Raw genomic sequence first — 13129 nt, forward strand, 5'->3', positions numbered from 1 at the left:
GTGTGCTATCAACTTTGGTGCATAAACATTTATAATTGTTAGCTCTTCTTGATGGATAGACCCCATAATTATGACATAATGTCCTTCTTCATCTCTTGTTATAGCCTTCAGTTTAATAATCTAGTTTGTCTTATATAATTATGGCTACTCCAGCTTTCTTTTGACTTCTAGTAGCATGGTAGATAGTTCTCCATTCCCTCACTTTCAATATGAAGGTGTCCTCAGGTCTAAAATGGGTCTCTTATAGACAGCAAATAGATGGGTCTTGTTTTTTTCTTTTTTTAATCCATTCTGATACCTTATGTCTTTTGATTGGAGCATTTATTCCACTTATATTCAGTGTTATTACTGAAAGATAAGGATTTAGAATAATTGTGTTATCTGCAGGTTTCATGCTTGTAGTGATGTCTCTGGTCCTTTGTGGTCTTTACAACATTTCACTCAGAGTTCCCCTTAGGATCTCTTATAGGGTTGGTTTAGTGGTGATTAATTCCTTCAGTTTTCATTTGTCTTGGAAACCTTGGTCTCTCCTATTTTGAATGAGAGGCTTGCTGGGTAAAGGATTCTTGGCTGCATATTTTTCATATTCAGCACATTGAAAATTTCCTGTCACTCCTTTCTGGCCTTCCAAGTTTCAGTAGATAGATTTGCTACTACCCTTATGTGTCTACCCTTATCGTTTAAGGCCCATTTGTCCCTAGCTGCTTTCAGATTTCTCTATCTTTGTATTTTGCCAGTTTTCCTATGATATGTTGTGCAGAAGATCAATTCAAGTTATGTCTGAAGGGAGTTCTCTGTCCCTACGGGATTTCAATGTCTGTTTACTTCCCTAGCCTGGGAAAGTTCTCAGCTATGATTTGTTCAAGTACACCTCTCTCCTCCTTCTCTCTCTTCTTCTTCTTCTGGAACTCCTATGATACGGATATTATTCCATTCCATTGAATCCCTTAGTTCTCTAATTCTCCCCTCATGGTCCAGAATTTTTTTTATCTCTCTTTTTCTCATCATATTTTTCCGTAATTTATCTTTTATTTCACTTATTCCCTTTGCCTCTTCAATCTTCGCTGCCATCACCTCTAGTTTATTTTGCACCCTATTTGCAGCATTTTAAAATTCATCATGACTATTTTTTAGTTCCTTGATCTCTGCAGCAATAGATCTTCTGCTGTCTTCTATGGTTTTTTCAAGCCCATGAGTAATCTTATGACTATTATTCTAAATTCTTGTTCAGTTACATTGTTTATATCTGTTTTGATCATTTCTTTAGCCGTCATTTCTTTGTCAAATTTCTTTTGAGGAGAATTCTTCCGTTTTGTCATTTTGGCTAGTTTTCTATCCCTTATGTGTTTTAAAAGCTTGTTATGTGTCCTGCACCTGTGAGCACCACCATATTAAAGAGGAGTCATACACTGTCCAGGGCCTGGCCCTTCAGGAGGTATTTTTTGGAGTGTGGTACTTGCTTTCCGTTGTTGTGACTTTGATTACTTTATCTCCCTACTCCTAGTGATGTTTTGGACCCTCCACCAGGTGTGCTTTTATTTGTTCGTTGAAGTAGCCCTGGAAAGGAAAACAAACAAATAAACAAAAAACAAAGAGAAAATAAAAACAAACACAGAAGCAAACAAACAAAAACACCCCAAAACAAAAAAACCCAGAAACACCAACTACAAGTAAACAACAGGGTGGAGGTGGTGCTGATGGAAGAGGCCTTATCCCATGCAAAGAGAAGTGATAGGGGCGGGGAAAAATTAAATAAAACAAAATTCACCAGACAGAGCAACTATACGGCTTAATCCGGAGAGAGAGAAAGGAAAGGAAAGCAGGAGGTGTAGAACATGTGTAAAGAGAATAGATTAAATGCGTCTGCCTAAATAAATCAACAACCAGAATAATCAGACTAGAGGAGGGAAGAAGTAAGAAGGAGAAAATGAAGGAAAAACATAAAGAGTCTGAGAATTAAATCAGGCACGGCAGCACCGCTGGTCTGGACGAGGGACTGGCTGGCTGGTCAGCGTCAATCCGGCTCCCGGCTCCCGTAGATGCGCACTTAGCGGGCGCCGAGGGGCGTGGCTTGGTGTAGGTGGGTCCCGCCTCCACTGGGGGCCGGCTCTCTGTTCCCTGAGCCCCTACCTTGTTGGTGATGGCGAGGAAAAAGGTGAGGCCCCAGTCTCTCCTCCGCGGACCTGGTGTCCCAAACGGCTCTGTTCAAGCCGTTCTCACTGTGCTACGGGCGCGAACGAGGCGGTTTGTCCTGCTCCTCCGACTCCTGTGCCTCCCTGGTGCTCAGCTGGGTCTTAAACCCGGAAGTCTTAAAAGTTCCGGTCCGCGCACCCCAGTTCTGGGGGCGTGCCGCTCCGCATGGCGGATATATGGCCTCTGGCTGGCGGGCACAGGCAGTCTTTGTCCTTTGAACGGGTATATACCTTCTTGCCACAGCACTCCAGGGAGGGGACTGCTTTCTCCCACTGTGGACTGTGCCTCTGAACTAGCTACCGGCCCTGGACTGGCTCCCCTCCTCCCAAGGTGCACAAACAGGGCAGCCAGCCCCAGTCTGGAGAAAGCCCCACAGTTCGAGATTGGATCTTTCTCCATCCTGGCCCATGGTTTTTCTCTTGTCCAGGTACAGTTCTGCACTTCCTCACCCTCTCTTTCTCTTCCTTTTGTCTCTCCCTAGAAGGGGATCCCTCCCCTCTATTCCTCTGCCGCCCGTTTTATCTCTCCCGGTTCACAATCACGCACCCATGGCCCGCCGGGTTGTGCCTTTGGGTCCCTGAGGCATCTCTGTCACTTTGCTGCCCAGACTCTTAGAGTGCAGAGTCCTTTGGCCTCAACACTGCTGTGTTTGAGAGACGAGGGCACTTCGGATCCCCCTACTTCTTGGCCATGTTAGATTCCAACTTTCTCAAATCTCTTTGAAGGAAGGTATTTCTAGTTATGGAGCCATGAAGAGATTGGGCATTGGAGACCAACCAAAAGCAGATAACAAATTGAGGAGCCTTTATTCTTGGAAAGCTGCTAGAACTTCAGGTAAGAATAGTAGGAATACGTCTTCTCCACCCCCCCCCCCCCCCAACTTAACTTGGCTGCCAAGAATAATAGTTTCATCAGCATGGGGGAGGAACATGAAAACCAACAGCTTTGTCGCCAGAGGGGATGAACTCAATCTGGGTGTGTGTGTGTGTGGCGGGGGGGTGGTGGTGAAAATATTTGGCTTTATTGTTTAAAAGGGGTGGACATGGCTGGGGACAAAAAAGGAAAGGTGCAGCTTTGCAAGCCCGACCGTATGGTTCTGGTTGGGGTGAATGGTGAGTGGTGGACCAGCCAGAAATGTAATGGGGAAATCCTGGAGATGAGAGACCCACAGAAAGGCTGAGATAATCTCACCATATGTTCTTGACTGATTAGAAAACTCTCCATGCTTGGAGGAGACCTGAGGGAGGCTGGTGAACACTGAAAGCTGAGGGAGACTTGAGAATTGGCTGTAACTTGAAATACATTTTGCCAGCAACATAGAAATTAATCGACAGAGGTGAAAGCTTTGTGGGAATGAGGCATTTGACCTCAAGCTCTGCCCAAATCACTGGCTTACCACTAAACTATGCACATAAAAGAGAGATCTTTGGGAAAATAGTCTAAAAACAAAAATAAGAATTAAAACACTGAGCAGAGATATCAGTGATTCCACACTTCAAGTACAAGTAAGTTACTAAAAAAAAATATTGAAAAATAATGACCCCACAACCTTAAGAAAAATGAAGCAGAATCAAGAAGTAATGTCTTCTCAGTTTATTTATTAAAGGAACAGTAAGAAAAGATACAATGCAGGAAAAACACCAACCATCCTTTCACGTCAGGCTGAAAGAAGCACAATGATTTTTTCTTTCATTCCCCAATTCCCATATTCCCACCCACGTCAGTAGAAAAAAAAAAAAAAAGAATTGCTACAATATTTATCTAAAAATGTTGATTTTTAAAAAAAAAAATTTTTTTTTCAACGTTTATTTATTTTTGAGACAGAGAGAGACAGAGCTTGAACGGGGGAGGGGCAGAGAGAGAGGGAGACACAGAATCGGAAACAGGCTCCAGGCTCCGAGCCAACAACCCAGAGCCTGACGCGGGGCTCGAACTCCCGGACCGCGAGATCGTGACCTGGCTGAAGTCGGACGCTTAACCGACTGCGCCACCCAGGCACCCCAAAATGTTGATTTTTAAAACGAAATTCACTAGGCATACAAGAAAGAGGAAAATATAATCTACACTCAATTTAAAAAAAAAGGCAGTCAATAGAAGTTGCTCAGGGTGAGCCCAGATGTTGCTTTATAGACCAAGACTTCAAAGCAGCTATTGTAAATATGTTCAAAGAATTAGAGGGAATTATGGGGTGCCCAGGTGGCTCAGTCGGTTAAGCGTCAGACTTCAGCTCAGGTTATAATCTCATGGTGTGTGAGTTCAAGCCTCGTGTCAGGCTCTGTGCTGACAGCTCAGAGCCTGGAGCCTGCTTCGGATTCTGTGTCTCTCTCTCTCTCTGTCCCTCCCCCACTCATGCTGTCTCTCTCTGTCTCTCAAAAGTGAATAAACATTTAAAAATATAAAAAAAAATTACAGGAAATTATGTTCAAATAATGAAAGGAAAATTTAATGACACTGGCTTAACATACAGGAAATAGAAGTAGAGAACTAGAAAGTATAAGAAAAGAACCAAATGTAAATTCTAGGGTTGAAAAATGCAATACTGTAGTGTTTCCTTATCCATGGGGATTATGGTCTAAGAACCCCAGTGGGGGCCTGAAACCTTGGGTAGTACCAAACCCTAAATACACTATATTTTTATCTATATAGACATACCTATGTTAACATTTGCTTTATAAATTAGCACAGTAAGAAATTAACAGCCATAACTAATAACAAAATAGAACAATTATAACAATATATTGTAATAAAAGTTATGTCTCTCAAAATATCTTTTTTTAAAGTTTATTTATTTGTGTTGAGAGAGAGAGAAGCAGAGAGTGAAGGAGAGAGAGAATTCCAACCAGGCTTTGCTGACAGTGCAGATGTGGGGCTCAATCCCATAAACCATGAGATCATGACCAGAGCTGAAATCAAGAGTTGGATGCTTGACTGACTAAGTCGCCCACGTGCCCCTCAGAAGATATTATTGCACTGCATTCTTGTGATAAAGTGAGATGATCAAATGCCTGCATGATGAGATGAAGTGAGGTCAATGACATAGGCATTGTCACATAGTGTTGGGCTACTATTGAGCATGTGACAATACATCAGAAAAAGAATCATCTGCTTGTCCACTAGGGTTGACTGTGTGTAATTGAAACCATGGCAAGAAAACTGTGGATGATGGGGGACTACTTAACTGAAATAAAAATTTACTACATAGCCCCAGTAACATATTTGAGATGGCAGAAATAAAAATGAGACTTACAGAAAGATTGATAGAAATACTCCAATCAGAAAACTGAAGAGAAAAAAGATGGAAGAAAAAGGAAACTTTTGAATCACATAAAGTGTGGAACATACATGTAATGGCAGTCAATGAAGGAGAGGCAAGACAGAGAAGGGTGTAGAAAAAAAATATTTGAAGAAGTAATGACCCCAAACTCCCCAGATTTGATGAAAAACTTTTACCTAGATATCTAAGATTCTCAGCGAATCCTATTAGAAACATTAAGAGAACCACAGTTAGACATATCCTAGGCCAACTACCAAAAGCCAAAAATAAAGGGCAGTCTTAGAATCAGCAAGAGAAAAGCGACTTCCCACACACAGAGCATTAACAATACGGTAGTAAACAGCTAGCTTCTCATCAGAAACAACAGAGACCCAAAAGCAGTGAAGTGACAAAGTGCTGAAGAAAAACAAACCTGCCGATGGCCAACAAAAATACTCTTCAAAAATGAAGGTAACGCTAGGACATTCCCAGATAAACAAAAGCTGGCAGGATTCATTTCTAGCCATCTTTTACTGCAAGAAATGCTAAAGGGAGCCAGAGAGGAAGGAACTGACATGAGATCGTAACTGAGATCCACAGGAAGGAGGAAGGCCATAGGAAATATTAAGTACATGGGCATACGTAAAAGACCACATATATATTTTTTCCTCTCTTCTCAGTTTCCTTAAAAAAACCCACACAGGAATGTTTAAAACAACGATTAACTAATTATAGCTCCATATTGTTGAATATATATTACCTATATAAAATATACATTTGAAAAAATATATATTTGACAACATGCAACATAGGTGATAATAATAGCACAGAAGGAGGTCATGAAGCAACATCGGGGCAAATTTGCTTTACTTACCCCAGAGGTAATTACAGCAGCCAGCTGCCACAAGGGTGGTGGTGGTGACCCTATTCTGGATGCAGTTCAGTTCATTTCATATCATTCATTTTATTTCATTTCAGTACGGACGTTAATAACAACTTGGCTGCTCATTTAAAGTAAACATTTACCAAGCCCATTGTTTACAAAATCAAATACAGAGACTGAAGTTTAAAAACCACAGTTCTGCCCCATCCCTCCCACTCCGGCTTCTGCTTCCCAGAGAGCAATTTTAAACACTTTTCCCTGCTTTTCCAGGTGATTTCAACCATATTTCTAAATGAAATATTTATATCACTCACTGTTCTTTACTTTTTCGGATTTAGACATTTCGCTCATTTACACCATACATTCCCTTCTTCCGGTCTTCTCAATGTGATTCCATCATCCCCTTTGATTTCTGTATTGGTTACCTTCCGCTTCTTTATTACTCGTTACATCAGAGCCGTGCCTCATTTTGTAGGAAGAAGATACTATAAGGAGTGGGAGTTTTCCCTTAAGTCTCCTCTCCCTTTAATCTTTCGACTTCCTTGATCTGTATTTTTACTTTTACACGGTAGTGATTGGTGATCTTTACTTTCTGTTCTGCAGCCTCGGTTAAATCTTTCACGTTTGCTTACAGATGGATGCTACAAGTTGAAATTCAGTATTCAGTGTTTATGTTACTTATTAGTGTATAATATTGGAGGTAATAGAGTTCCCTCCTTGAAACTTCTGAAAGGGGCCAGATAGTAACTATTTTAGACTCTGTGGGTCACAGGGCTTATGTTGCAACTACTCAGCTCTGCCTTTGGAGCATAAAAGAAGCTATAGACAAGAGGTAAATGAATGAGTCTGGCTGTGTTCCAGTAAAACTTCATTTTCAAAAGAAGCAGCAGGCTGGATTTGTCCCACGGGATGGAGTTTGTCAATCCTTGCTTTAGAACTTTGAAGACATGTTTTCATTGTATTTCCAATGATGCTCAACTGACCCTTGTTCCTTTGTATGTGGCTTCCTTTTTTCTTTTTTCCTTTTTTTTCTAGCTGGGAATAGTTTCAATTCTTGCATGCTACAGTTTCACAATAATATGTACAGGAGAGGGCATTTACTCATTATTATTTTTTGACTATTGTCTCTGTCTTTTTTTAATGGAAACTTTCTTGGTCTGATTATGGGCCACCTGGATTAATCCTCTTTTGTGTCTAATCTTTTCTGTCTTTTTGGGAAGGGGCGTTCTGTGTCTTATTTTTGGAAATATATTCAACTATGTCTCTTAGAACTTTTACTGATGCTTTGTGGCAGCAATTTAGAACAAATTTTTTTTTTTTTTTTTAATTTAGAGAGAGAGAGCGGAGAGAGGGGGAGAAAGAGAGAGAGAGAGAAAGAGAGAGGGAAAATCTCAGGCAGGCTCCATACTCAAAATGGAGCCCAACGTGAGACTTGGATCATGACCTCAGCTGAAATCAACAGTCAGATGCTCAACCAACTGAGCCACCCACATGCCCTATCAGCAGTAACTTTTAAAAATACTTCTTGTTCTCTGACCTTCTCCACCTCCTCCTTTTTTTTTGTGTGTGTGCTAGAGTAGATTTGCCATGAAGCTGATTTCCCCACACTCAGGTCCTGGAAGTTTCTGGGAATTATAGAGTGTTCTCAGTGGGAAGGTACAGCTAGATTACAATCAGGAAGAATTTCTGTGAAAGTGTTTTGGCTAAATAGGTTTCAGAAGAAAGGGGTTGGAACCTCTAAGATTCTGTAACTTAAATTGTGGCATATTTTCCACATATAAATATTTATTTTTTGTACCTAATTTGACATTCTAATTTCGTACTTTTAAAAAGGCCCTCAATATTGATTAAGCTTTAGGGTTACACAAAATCTAGATTTTCATTTTAGTTTAATTTCTCTGAGAGTACAAATTAGCATTTTTCTAGATTCTTTTATGTGTTCTGTTTTGTTTTTTTTAATTTTTTTTTTCAACGTTTATTTATTTTTGGGACAGAGAGAGACAGAGCATGAATGGGGGAGGGGCAGAGAGAGAGGGAGACACAGAATCGGAAACAGGCTCCAGGCTCTGAGCCATCAGCCCAGAGCCTGACGCGGGGCTCGAACTCACGGACCGCGAGATCGTGACCTGGCTGAAGTCGGACGCTTAACCGACTGCGCCACCCAGGCGCCCCTGTTCTGTTTTGTTTTGAATTTTATGTTTCCTTGAGGTAATTTTGTGGTTAGTATACTATTGTTCCCCCCCCCCCCCAAATGTCTGGTGATTCTTGGTTTTCCATTCTTATTTAAAAGTGAGAAAATAGACAAGCTGACGCTGGGGTCTGTGAACACGGATGGGACATGTCAGCTGGCACATTTTCCTTTAGGAAAGCTGGAAGGAGATCTCTGAAGTGCTAATCCCCAGCTGCCTTTGTTCTCCCAAAGAGTTCATTCAGTTTTTTCTTTTTTAAGAATTCATTCAATTTTTTAAGAGAAGAATTCCCCATGTTCTCTTCCTTAGGAAGAAACACCTGACTGTTAGGGAAGGATTGACTGTTTCCTCTATAGCCTCTTGCTTTTGGGCCCATGCTTCACTTCCGCCAGCAGACAGGTAGCTCCTTCTGCCGGTACAGCCTCTGTCTGTGTGCTTTACGCGGCACCTTCCTGTGTTCTACAGCATTAGTAACTATTCCTCCTCATGCGTTGTGTCTTCCAGGAATTTATTGAGATTGCTTATTAACTGATAGTCACCCCCTGTTCTCTCAGCGGAGGGCCTTGGAAGAAAGAGATTAACGTGTACCCACTGCACCTTCAATCTGGAGTCTGTGGGCCTTTAATCTCACCAACCAACTCCTAGCCTACTAGATGGCTCAGGTTTTGCTGCTTATGCTTTTAGGGGTTTTTCAGGGTTTCTACTGAGAACACATACAAAAACCCTACCAAACTCACTTTTTTGAGCAAAACTCCCATTTGTGGATATTTGATATCTTCTTTGGGAGGACATCTGGCTCTCAAGTTTCAGCATCCATCTTTTTTTTTTTTTATAATTTTTTTAAACGTTTATTTATTTTTGAGAGACGGAGAGAGAGACAGAGCACAAGTGGGGGAGGGGCAGAGAGAGAGAGAGGGAGACAGAATCAGAAGCAGGCTCCAGGCTCTGAGCTGTCAGCACAGAGACCAACGTGGGGCTTGAACTCACGGAGTGTGAGATCATGACCTGAGATGAAGTTGGACGCTTAACCGACTGATCCACACAGGAGCCTCCAGCATCCATCTTAACTCCTTTATATCTTCGAGAAATTCCTCACTGTTTCTGTCCAAGCCTTCGTGGCTTTCCTGCATTGTCATATTTGTTCATTTTTTAATATTTTGTAATTTTCTGTTTTTTTTTTTTTGAACATTTATTTATTTTTGGGACAGAGAGAGACAGAGCATGAACGGGGGAGGGGCAGAGAGAGAGGGAGACACAGAATCGGAAACAGGCTCCAGGCTCTGAGCCATCAGCCCAGAGCCTGACGCGGGGCTCAAACCTACGGACCGCGAGATCGTGACCTGGCTGAAGTCGGACGCTTAACCGACTGTGCCACCCAGGCGACCCGATATTTTGTCATTTTAAAGGGATTTGCAGTGGGGAGAAAAGTAAATGTGTGTGCTAAGTCAACCGTCTTTATCTGGAAGCTGGAACCTTCAAATTTCTAAATGGTATAATTAAATGGTCTTTTCTTTCTTAATAAAATCCTCATAGTCTATAAATCAGAAAGCTTTTAGAAAAAGCACTCTAAAAATATAATTATGCACACCCACTTATAGAAGCTTTTCATTAACTTCTCTTTAAATGTATTTGATCCTAAAGACATAATCTCAAACTTCTTATCACTTACATTCCATTTTTGACTTATTTTCTTCTCACAAGATATTCTTATCTGTCCCTTCCTCTTTTGGTTGGATATTTAACGCCTTGATACTGTATGATTTAAAATCTCCCCGTCTTTCTTTGAAATTGTACTGCGCTCTTAATTCTGATGTGACTCTTCTGCCAAACATTATTGATATTTTAGATGAATGAGAATCTGTTGAAAATTATAGGAAATACTGTGTGTTATGTTATTTAAACTGAAAGGAGAAGACAGTGTTTTTCTGAGTATTCTTAGATCTGTATATATCTATTAATTAATCCAGTAAGAGGATTTTTGAATGCATACAACGTGCCAGGCATCTTTCAGGCTCTAAAAGTGACTGAGTGATCACTGACCAAGACAGAAAAATCTTTGACCTCATGATGTTTACTTTCTAGTGGGAAACAGATGGTAAACAGGATAACTAGGTGAGGATATGTGTATTAGGGTTCTCCAGAGAAACAGAACTAATAGAAGTATATATGTAAAGATTTATTATAAAGATTATGTGATTATGGAAGCTGGCAAGTCCCAAGATCATCTAGATGAGTCAGCAAGCTGGAGACCCAGGAGATATGATAGTTTAGTTCTAATCTGGGTCCTAAGGCCTGAGAACCAGGAAAATCAAATGTATAGTCTCAGTCCAAAAGCTGGCAGGCTCAAGACCCAGGAAGAGCCTAGGTTTCAGTTTGAGCTTGAAGGCAGGAAAAACCAATGTCCCAGCTCACAGGCAGCCAGGTAGGAGTTCCCTCTTTAGGGGAGGATCAGATTTTTATTCTGTTCAGACCTTCAACTGATTGGATGAAGGCATATCAGGGAAGATGATCTACTTTACTCAGTCTACTTATTAAAATGTTAATCTTGAAAATTAAAAAAGAAATTTAGAGATGAAACTGACCATGAGGCTTAGAACATATTCTACTCATTCAGTTGTAACATATGCTTGGGGAACTGACTATAACACCTTGGAGATGCACAGTGGAAGACTACAACACAAAGCTGACAGTGGAAGTGGCCCTGTAATTATCTCTGTTCTAAGCATTCAAGTCAATAATGGGCTGTGACAAGTAGTGTCTCTCAACGTGAATGGAAACTATACTAGATTGGTTCTAGATCTAGATGCAGTCCACACTGCATCAGGCACAGCCCTGGGGATTCCACTGCTGCCCCAAACGTGCCTCCTCCTCCTTCAAACTCCTTCTAACAGCAACTCAATCTAGAAGCCCAACTATGATAAGATCAGTGGATCCTGATCTCTGCCTCTGCAAGAAACCTCCAGAGGAAAGACCTTCTCATCTATACAGTGCCCAAAACAGCCTGTCTGAAGTGCAATTCCTAGCTCCTTTTAGGGTAAAGTGTGTGATGACAATGGGTATCACTGAGATATTTCAGATTCCGTGTCAAGTGTTCCTCTGCCAGATATACAAGAATTCCCCAATTACAAGGTTATTGACGTGTAGACACCCCTGTACTCAGCAGATCCAAATACCATCGATACAGACTATTACCCTGGAGGTTATGACATTGAAAGTGATTTTCTACCACCAGCGGAAGAATTTCCTGTGCCTGATGAGTTACCATCACTGCCTCTAGAATTCAGCGATCAGTTTCAATCAATGGACCCTCCTGGAGACATACTTTCTGCAGGTAGTTTGGGTTTTTCGTTGGGAAACTGGCAGGAGTTCAGCTTAAATCAGTTTATCTGCCCAATTTCTAACCTGTCAATATGTCTGAACTTCCCCGAACAGGCACTGGTGAGAACAGTGCTTGTAGAGAACTACTCACAGCATCAAAGAAACTTTGAAGCCTCTTCTGTAGAAAACATACCCATGTCTGTGTGTACTTTCACAGCTTCTTGCTCTGATGTGTCGGCATGCTGTTGGAGTCCAAAGTCATGATGAGTGACCACAAGAGAGGAGACAGTGGGTGCTTCGAAGAGGTGACAATTCCTCCACCAGATTTGCAACAATTTAGGGAAGTCTGAGGCTTAAAACCCCCACAGTACCTGCACTTTAGTGAAGTTATAGAGATTATGTAAATAATCTGCATTGTTCTGTTTTTTTTTTTTTTTAATGTTTTAAAATTTGTTTGAGAGAGAGAGAGAGTGTGAGTGAGTAGGGGAGAGAGAGGGAGATGCAGAATCCGAAGCAGGCTCCAGGCTCTGAGCTGTCAGCACAGAGCCTGACACAAGGCTTGAACTCACACACTGAGAGATTATAACCTGAGCTGAAGTCTGACGCTTAACTGACTGAGCCCCTTCTGCATTGTTCTTTGTAGCAGTGCTTAAGCACTTTTCTCAGTGAGCTAAAATGGGCCTGCCTACACTGATCCGTATGCCTCTTGACATGTTAGCCATTTTCCGTGTCCTAACCCACTTTAACTGGATGAGATTTATGTTGGCTATGCCATTTTTGAACATCTTTTTGTATTAATATTTGTGTTGAAATAATGAAATAAAAATCAGTCCTACTATCTTGTTAGCATGATCATAGATTTATATAAAATTGATTATTTTAATTTTCCTGTCTTTTGGGGGGGTAAATTTTATGTACAGATTTAACCTTTCATAGTTTCAACTGGACTTTCAAGATATTTTGTGCATTTGTTTTGGACTGAATTTTGGTGGTGTTAGTATCATTACCTAGCACCCTGATTTTTAAATATAATCAGGATTTCATTAAATCTTTTTTTCCACTAAAGTATGATTATTTCATTAACACATTTCTATACACTCATTCATTTCTAGCTGTACATATGATAAGGAAAGATCTGATATATCAACATGTCTTAAATGGATTGTTTAGAAGTGTAAACATTTTTCATTATTGGAAAGAGTAATTGTACCTTCTGTATATCTGTTAATAAACCAAAATCATCATGACAGACTTTTAATGGTATCTGTATGTTTTGATGCAATGGTCTTGTAA

At 40.8% G+C, this 13129-nt stretch overlaps 1 pseudogene; it reads left to right on the top strand.

Moving 5' to 3' along the window:
- Nucleotides 1–2140: 2140 nt before the first annotated feature.
- On the top strand, nt 2141–12286 carry LOC122490939 (annotated as a pseudogene).
- Nucleotides 12287–13129: the final 843 nt, after the last annotated feature.

The sequence above is a fragment of the Prionailurus bengalensis genome, chromosome C2 (genome assembly GCF_016509475.1).
Source record: "Prionailurus bengalensis isolate Pbe53 chromosome C2, Fcat_Pben_1.1_paternal_pri, whole genome shotgun sequence".
Classification (NCBI taxonomy): domain Eukaryota; kingdom Metazoa; phylum Chordata; class Mammalia; order Carnivora; family Felidae; genus Prionailurus; species Prionailurus bengalensis.